This window comes from Vicia villosa, linkage group LG2, assembly GCF_029867415.1.
Source record: "Vicia villosa cultivar HV-30 ecotype Madison, WI linkage group LG2, Vvil1.0, whole genome shotgun sequence".
Classification (NCBI taxonomy): domain Eukaryota; kingdom Viridiplantae; phylum Streptophyta; class Magnoliopsida; order Fabales; family Fabaceae; genus Vicia; species Vicia villosa.
Window position 1 is genome coordinate 223,888,889 of NC_081181.1, and position 9,719 is coordinate 223,898,607.

Genomic DNA, 9,719 nt, shown 5'->3' on the forward strand with positions numbered 1-9,719 from the left:
TTTGTTTTGTGTTTTTTAGGTGAACGAGTTACATTCACACTCCGCTGCTCGACCTTTGGAGACTTATGCTTGGGAATGGAGCGGAAATAACAAGCTCTTAAGAAAAGAAAATCAAAGAGTGTGGTTTGTGTTTTAAAAAATGCATGAGGAAGACCTAAGCTAAGGGGGGAAAGCTTGCTACCTAATGTTATCATACAAAGGGTACAAGTCTAAGCTAAACTAAACAACCTACGAGAAAAGGGGGAAAGCAAACAATGAGCACACAAACGAGCATCCACTCGTAAAGCAAACAAACCAACGGTACTGACCGAATGTGGTGTCGTTTTCTTTTACCTCCCCGTTTCACTTGGGAGGACGGCACGCTAGACCCTTCACGCGAAATTTGGAAGGAGAATGCGCCCGTGGTGGGATGAATTTTATTTCAGTTCTTCCTACGATATCACACGAACTTTCTTATTTGTCCTACGAGTAGGAAAGGGGAAAAAAGATCTCAACTAAACCCTAGGAGTTTGCTAAGTGTGGGGATTTACACCTAGACTAGAAATTCTGGAGTCCGGGAGGTCGGTTATACATAGGGAAGTGTTTAAACACCCTACATATCTGTAGTACTCTACAGGAACCTTCTCTGTGTCATTGTGTTTGTGTTTATTGCTAATGATTGGGAAAGTTTCTCCTTTGTGTTAGGAGAAGGAATTGATTTGATTTGAAAAGACAGACAGACAGACAGACTGACTATTTTTGGTATTTTATTAGCTCGCTGAGATTCCTTGTGAACCTCATGCCTACATATCCCTAGTGGAAGTCAGAGCTTAATGTAGTTCGGGGAACTAACTAGGGAAATTAATTGTTTTTGGTGCCTTGCTTGAAGCTCAAGGTTGAAGCTTGGAATTAAATCTTTGTTTACAGTAAAGAGACATGAAATCATCTCTACAAAGAGGTATTTGTACTATTCTACCACAAACATTTTGAAAGAGTGACAGAATAACTGGATTCATTTCATTCAAGAGGGGGACCTTACTTGGGTGTACAAGTATGCCAGTCAGATGCCTCTTAAATGAAAGAAAAATGCTCGTCCAAATTAGGGAAAGTGTACAAGTCTGGGGATGTGCCAGAGCATGTCTTTCAGAGTCCTAAATGGGAGACTTTGATTGAAATTGAAATTGAAATGTTTGTTTGTTTGAATGTGGTAGAGTAGTAAAAAATATCTCTCTATAGAGATAAGCTATGTCTATCTACTGTATGAAAGATTTGACTTTAGCTGGCTTGTATGAGGCCCAAGCTTGAGGCTTTTTGATTGATTTATTAATGTTATTGACTCTGGGAGATGGCTCCATTGGGGGTTAATTACAGGGTATTTTTGTGTTCTGTACAAAGCCCAGAATTGAGGCTGACTCTGTTTAGGGAGACTCTATTTGTGTGCCTTGTACAAAGCCCAAGGTTGTGGCTGACTGTTGAGGATAATTGAATGAATGACTTTATTTTATGTGCCTTGTACAAAGCCCAAGGTTGTGGCTGACTCTAGCTAGGGAAAACATTATTTTCTGCCTTGTACAAAGCCCAAGGTTGCGGCGGACTCTTAAATGAATTAAGTATGGATGACTATATGGGGAAAAGATCCTAAGTGTTAGGAATCTTTGACACATGAAAGTATGGTTTATCTGCCTTGTACAAAGCCCAAGGTTGTGGCTACTGAGTGATGAAGAACTCACTGGGGAGACTCTATTATCTGCCTTGTACAATGCCCAAGGTTGAGGCTGACTCTTGACAGGGGAGTTTTATTGTTTGGGTGCCTTGTATGAAGCCCAAGGTTGAGGCTAACTGTTTTTTGTTGGTTTTAACTCTACTGGAGATTAAAAAGATTGTTTTTCTTTGGAAGCTAACCCTTTCCAGGGATTTTGACTCAACTGGTGAATTTGTCTGTTAAAAGACTGACTTTATCATGTTTTTTGGAGGCTGACCCTTTCCAGGGATTTTGACTCTTTTGGGGAAATTATCTCCTAAGAGAATGAAATTATTGTTTTGACATTTTAAACAGATGTTGGAGGCTAACCCTTTCCAGGGGTTTTTATTTAAATGAAGGAATGGATTGATTTTAAATGACTTTGGAGGCTAACCCTTTCCAGGGATTTGACATTGAAAAATGGATGGCAGAAAGATTATCTAGTGGAGACTCTTTGTTTAAAGCCCAAGATGAAGGCTGACTCAATGCTGAGGATGACCAAAACATAGATCCTAGACTCTACTAAGGAGGATTGATGAAGATAAGGGTGACAGAGACTGTCCATGTCTCTCATTCCAAAAAGTATACTCAATGCGAAATTGAGACAAACTTAGCTTGTTTTAAAGTCTGGTTTAAATTGGAAGAAACTCACCAGGGTAGGCTAAAAGGTGACTAAAGACCTGTTCCTATGTTTATAAGAAACCTGATGGGTCCTTGTATACAAGCTCAAGAGGAAGCCGGAAATGCTTTTAAGAAGCCTGTGGGTCCTTGTACAAAGCCCAAGAGGAGGCTAATCGAGGGTCCTTGTTGTAGCACAAGAGAAAGCTTATGTGGTTTTGAACTTATTTTGGCTCTAAGCAAATGGGTAAGAGGTTTCACCGGGAATAATTCCTCTTTGGGTGGATGTGTCCTATTTATTTGGATTCTAAGGTTTTTGCCAAGATGTTTCACCGGGAATAATTCATCTTGGGGGTTTGAACTACAGATCTCTAATTAGGAAAGAGCCTTCACCGGGAAGACATTCTCAATCCTAGGTCATATTCCTATAATATATATATGGTTTAACTGTCCTAAGGTTTATACTCAAACGCAGTTCTAAACTAATATATGCACAGTTTATATTTGACAGTAATTTAAACAAAGACTGTAAATTGAAAGCTTGTAAAGCCTAACCTGGATGGAGTGGAGGCCATTGAAGAAGTATGTACAGAGCCTCGACAGTAATTGGTGGATAATAGTTGAATGTACTTTATGATAAACAGTTAATGGTTTTTGAAAACAGAAGAAGTGAAGATGGACAAAGGTCACATAGGTATCTGAAGAGTTTCACCGGGAATAATGCCCTTCAAATACCAGAAGAATGTTTTGAAAACAGAAAGAAGATTTTGAAAATACAGTTTTGAAAACAAGCTAAGAAGAGAAGATTTTTGGGACTTACACTCTATTAGAGGCCCAGTACTTTACAGTACTGGTGATAAAAGCAATTTGAAAAAATGATTTGGAATGATACCAGGTTTTGTTGTTTGAAAACCCTAATCATTTGATTTTATCAGAGATTGAAAATAGTTTTGAGATTTGACAAAAGTCAACTTAATTAAAGCAAAGATGAAGATTTATGCCTAATTAAGACCTAAGTGATTAGGGTTTTATCATAAATTTATTTACAAAAATGATTAGGTTAAAACAAAGTGAAAATATGTATTAAAGTATTTAAGAAAACACCTAAAAACATACTATTTTAAACCTAATAAAAACATGTGAAATAAATAATATTTTTATGATCTTTTTTATTATTCACAAAATAGAGATATTAAATAGCATGTGTGTAAAAAATGAAGTGAAAATAAATTAATTTGATAGGTTAATTAATTATATGAAGTTGTGAGAAAATTGAAGGAAATAAGTGATAAAAAATAATGTTTTGGCCTCACCATGGTTTGAACCCACGCCCTTGAAGCCAACAACTCAAAATAACACCACTGCGCCAACGCGCGTTTGGTGTTAGTAAGTTGCCTCCACTTGGTCATATTTCAAAACAAGTTGTAATTCCTTAAAAAATAAAAGAATCAAAAAGTCTGGGGCGAGGGGGATTCGAACCCCAGACTTGTGGCATGATGATACTAAAGGCGCATGTGTGGCCACTAGGGCAAGTTGTTTAGTCGTTTATAAAACGCTTTCAGTTAAATATATTTTAAACCCTCCCCTGAGAAATTAAAAATGGCGCCACCACCATCTTCGTCTTCAACCTCAAGCTCCATGATTTTTTGAATTTCTGAACTCACTCGTTTCTCAATCATTTGCCATGATGTAAACACGAAACTTGCTCTAAATTCACTCACGATTCTAAATATGTAACTAACATGAACTAATATTAACTACATCTAATTAATTTAACAGAAATCGTGAAGAACCCTAAAATTTCAAAATCAAATTAAATGACTATACTGAAAGATAAATGAATGATGATAGAGGGTTTTCAATCCTCTGATGATGCTGAACAAGATAGAATCGAGCTATTTCACAAAGAGTACTTAAATTATAGAGGTGAAGTTCAGAAACTTACCTCTGAAACTGAAGGTCGTGAGGATGATTGAGAGCACCTGGGCTTGAATGAACGATCTCAATAGCTTCCCTGAGACTCAATGATGCTAACTGGATGCTTATTGTAGCTTGAATCCTCCTGAATTGCTCTATGGACCTCCCTCGATTTCAGCTTTAAGTGAACATGGAGGTTGTTGAATTTGGAGTTACAGGTGAGCTGCAGCCATCTGGTTAGCTTCACTATGACCTAGGGAGTGTGTCTGAATGATTGGTTTGGCCTGAGACTCCCTGAGTTACTCCATGGACCTCCAACTGCAAATGCTTCCAAGTGAGAGCAACAATGGTGTTCCTCCACTTACAGAAGTGATCCAGGTGCTTGGATCACCTCAAATGACCTCCCTTGAGATGTTGGAATGCTCACTTTCCAAAGATGAGCTTTGGTTTGAAGAAAACGATTCTTCTTGCCAAAGAACTTTGAAAAACAATGAACAAGAGGAGAGAAAGAGAAAGCAAGTAATTGAGTTGCTTTGGTGTGATTTTGAATGAGGAATGCCTCTATATTTATAGGCAAATGGTTCAGTACTGAAGTAGAGGAGTGAGCTTCCTTAGTGAAGTTGATTTGCTTCCTTAGCCATGAAGAAAGTTTGGAAAATATCCAAGTGCAATGATGCATTTTCGGGCTAGCTTCTCCAACCATTGATCTTGCAGGATCTTGGGGGACATTTCTGATTCAGAGGAGGGTTCCAATTGGCTAGTGAGAAGATTCCTTGATGATTCATCATTTGCCATAAATTCAAGAATGTAATCATTACTTAATCACATGGCTTGGTTTTGGGAATATTCTCTTCAATCTTTATGCAATGATGGAAATTGATGCATGGTATGTTTTCAGATGCATTAGAGGTCGTGTAGCACCACTTAGTGAAGCAAGATGCACAAAATTGCAAAGTTCCAAATTGTACATGACCTATAATTTTAGTTTATGAGGCCAACTTTGGACAAGCATAACTCTTAGCTCAAATTGAATTTGGAGAAGGTTGAACACAATTTGGAAAGCCCTAAACATCTACTTCAAATCATTAGTTTATGTCTTCTTCAGATTCCTTTGGGAAATTTGTGAAAAATGAGGCCAAAGTTGGAAGAAAACTAGGTTAAAACACTTAGAAAAATTTCTAAGTGTTTATGACCTAAACTTCAAAATTTCCAAAACTTCATAAATGGTTGATCTTTTGAAAAAAGTTCCCTTGTAAGATGTTGTTTTATTTTGCAAGATCTACAACTTTCATGTTGGAAGTTTTTTGAGTTGTGTAGGTGAAATTTTGAGATCTCACCATGCCTTTAAAAACCCTAATTCCCGACTTTTCGCTCCTTGATGAATTTCTTTGAATTTCTTTGGCCAAATGACTTTGATATCCATATATTGATGATATTGATCTTTGAAAGTCATTTTTTGACCAAAAACCTTAAAAGTCAATGATGATCCTTCACAGTTGACTTTTTCCTGACAAAGTGAATTTTTGGGCTTTTGTGTAGAAATAAGATCTTCTCCCCAAATGGATGATATAAATGGATTATATGGAGGTAGTAGAGATCCTTGAATCATGTCTTGAGTTTTGGATTCATGCCCTGATCAGAAGTCAACTATCTTGGTGAATTAGGTCAAAACCCTAATTTGTCGACCATGTGAAAGTAATGACTGTAGACTTTGAATTGAAGTGTGATGTCCAGTAGACCTTGTAATATGAGTTATTTGAAGATGATTGATGTCTTTGAATGACCCTCTGAGGTTTCTTAGGGTTTCCCAAATGTGATCCCTGATTTTAGTCCTTGATAGGCTCAAAACCCTAGTCTGGTGACCTGAGTAAGCCTGTACTCAGATGACTGGATGTCTAATCAATCATAGATGAGAAAAATGAAGTCTTTGAGCCCCATGATTGTATTAGAGATTAGTCTTTGTATTGATTGATCCTTTGCCTGAGCTTTCTTGTCTTTGTGCATCCTCGATTAGGTATCAGATGGAGAAATGACTGCTCTGGGTACTTGTCTTGACCTGATGAAAAATCCTGAAGATATGTCATCTCAGGGGGGTCAAAAATTAGGGTATGACAGATGCCCCTATTTAAGTTTCTTTTATCTGGAGGGAGAGAGATTGAGATCTCGATCTCTCCTGCGTAAAAGAGACTTAAATATCAAAGAATGCCCGAATTTTGGGCGCCCCTGAGATGTTGTAATTGATAAGATCTTTGCATGATTCGATCCCGTTGTCGCACTTGGCGGGGAATGAGGAGACTAACTCCTGCAGAAATACTTGATGTGGATTCTGGTGAATGGATGGCAATGTAAGATGCGCAATCCATCTTCTTTAACTAAGTGTTGATACTTAGAAAAAGGTAAACAACTTCTCCTCGTTTCGGATGTCCATATCTCGAAACTGGTCTCGGTTGTGTTTGGACAATATCTCAGATAAAGAGAAAATTTCCAACGGTCTGTTTCCTCATCAAACTTCTTACCATCGCTTGGAGGTAAGATGCCATTTGACGGCTGTAGAGAAACTTCAAAGGTTTGTTTCCTCATCAAACTTCTTATCAGCGCTTGGAGATAAGATGCCATTTGACGGTAGTAAAGAAACTTCACCATCTTCCCTTTTGACTTGACGTCTTTGAAAGAATGTCATATGGCCTCATGATCTTTTGAGGAGCTAATGACTTCGTTTGAAGGCGGACGAACTGTTTTCGGGGTGAAAACTGCCATTCGTCAACTGATGCCTGGGGAATCAACGAACTATTTTCCTAAGAGGAAAACTGCCATTCATCGACTCTGTGGGGAGTTAAGCATCCCAGAACAGACAAACTGTTTGAAGAAACTGCCATTTGTCGATCTCTTGAGTATTTAGCAGACAAACTGTCTTTCCTTGGGAAAAGACTGCCATTTGCCAATTGCTAGGGGAGCAAACTGTCTTCTACTGGGAGAGACTGCCATTCGTCGACCCTGTCATGAAAGAAAGTGAGCAAACTGTCTTCTGCTGAAAGAGACTGCCATTTGCTGACTGCTGGGGAAACAAACTGTCTTCTACTGGGAGAGACTGCCATTTGTAGACCCTGTCATGAAAGAAAGTGAGCAAACTGTCTTCTGCTGAAAGAGACTGCCATTTGCTGACTTTGTTGTGATAGAAAGTGAGCAAACTGTCTTCTGCTGAAAGAGACTGCCATTTGCTGACTGCTGGGGAAACAAACTGTCTTCTACTGGGAGAGACTGCCATTTGTAGACCCTGCTGTGAGAAAGTGAGCAAACTGTCTTCTGCTGAAAGAGACTGCCATTTGCTGACTCCTGGGGAAACAAACTGTCTTCTACTGAAAGAGACTGCCATTTGTTGACCCTGTCATGAAAGAAAGTGAGCAAACTGTCTTCTGCTGAAAGAGACTGCCATTTGCTGACTCTGTTGGAGAATCTGAACTATCTTCTGGACGAAGACTATCATTCACTGACTCCGCTGGGGAATCATTTGTCGATCTGCTGGGAGATTCTGAATTTCCCTCTGACAAGAAGTGGTACCTCTCGACCTTGCTGGGGAAATACCAAACCTGTAAGGAGCTCCGGAATGTGAAGCAGACTATCTTATCTGAAGAAGACTGTCGAATGTCGCTCTGCAGGAGATTCTCAGTTGAGGGATTCCAAAAGTGAACAAACTATCTCTTTGAGGGAGACTACCATTTATTGACTTGCTTGGGGAAATCTCTCTACATGGATCGTTGTTTTGAAGGAAAAAGTTTCTCCAGGACTTGCAGGGGAAACTTGAGTTCATGCCCTCATGACTCGGGCATTCTCACAATTAAGAGCCTAATTTGACTATGCAGTTGTGATGTAATGTATGCATGAATATTATGACAATTATAAAATGTAAAGTGAATGTGAACAGAATTGTCGCGGATGTAAAATCCTAAGATACGACTTGAATTCTTGTGGATCAGAAGATGTCCTCTTCCTGGAGTTCGAACTCTCTCGGGAATATCTGGTTATTAGGTGTCCGCTGTTTGAAATGAGTAATAAGAATTGAAGTGAAGATCCGTCATCGGGAGATGTTCGCAAAGCGACCTCATGGGGAAATATTGGTTCCCGGAGTCTCACCCGTTCTCGGAGCAACTGTTTGCATTCTTCCTATTGTTTGTAAACCTTAGAAAGAAATTTCACCTTTATTTTTGTAAGTAAATTCATTTTTATTTTATGAAAACATTTGTTTCAAGAAAATGACTGTTTAAACTTAAAATGCATTTCAAGAAACTGAAAAAGACTAGATTGCAAAGGAAAAGCACAAGGCTCAAATTATTATATATGGAATGGTAATCAGCCAAATGCTTGATTCCATGGAGTATTTACAAAGTTGGAAATTGGTAATTTTCGGGAAAAGGGCTACGATGAAACGTGACGACCGTTATCTTTCCCTTCCACTCCGAGTTGCGTTGTATTCGTGCTTCGTAGAAGATGACCTACTGCTGATGAACACTCCGCTATGGATTTTGAATGATCAAGTTTGTCCTGAACACAGTTACTTGCCATATATCCCTAACTTTTGCGTAAACTACCCCTTTCGGGTTTTAAGTTTACCGGGATTGATTATTTATTTTTTTTTTATGTCTCTAACTTTTGCCTGAATCGCCCTTTCGGGTTTTCGATTCACCGAGACGCTCTTTTTTGCCTAAGCCGCTCTTTGCGAGTTTTCAACTTAGCGAGCTGTTCTTTTTGTTATTTAGGCGAAGTATTTCTTGACTGCGTCGACGTTCACAGGACGGGTGAATTCTTCTCCATCCATAGTCGTGAGTATTAAGGCTCCTCCTGAGAAAGCTCTCTTGACCACGTAGGGGCCGTCATAATTGGGAGTCCATTTCCCTCTCGAATCTGTGAGAAAAGATTGAATCTTTTTGAGTACAAGGTCGCCTTCTTTGATTGTGCGAGGTCGAACCTTTTTGTCGAAAGCTTTCTTCATTCTTTGTTGATATAGCTGTCCGTGGCATAAAGCTGTCATGCGCTTTTCTTCGATTAAGTTCAATTCATCGAATCTGCTTTGACACCACTCGGCTTCTGTTAATTTTGCTTCCATCAAGACTCTCATTGATGGAATCTCAACCTCTATAGGTAGGACTGCCTCCATGCCATATACAAGGGAGAAAGGAGTTGCTCCAGTCGAAGTACGTACTGATGTACGGTAACCATGAAGAGCATACGGGAGCATTTCATGCCAATCTTTGTAAGTGATGACCATCTTCTGAATGATTTTCTTGATGTTTTTGTTAGCTGCTTCTACAGCTCCATTCATCTTTGGTCTGTAAGGAGATGAGTTGTGATGTTCGATCTTGAATTCTTCACAAAACTCCTTCATCATTTTGTTATTCAAATTTGACCCATTGTCAGTGATTATCTTGCTAGGAATGCCGTAGCGGCATATGATGTGATTCTTGATAAA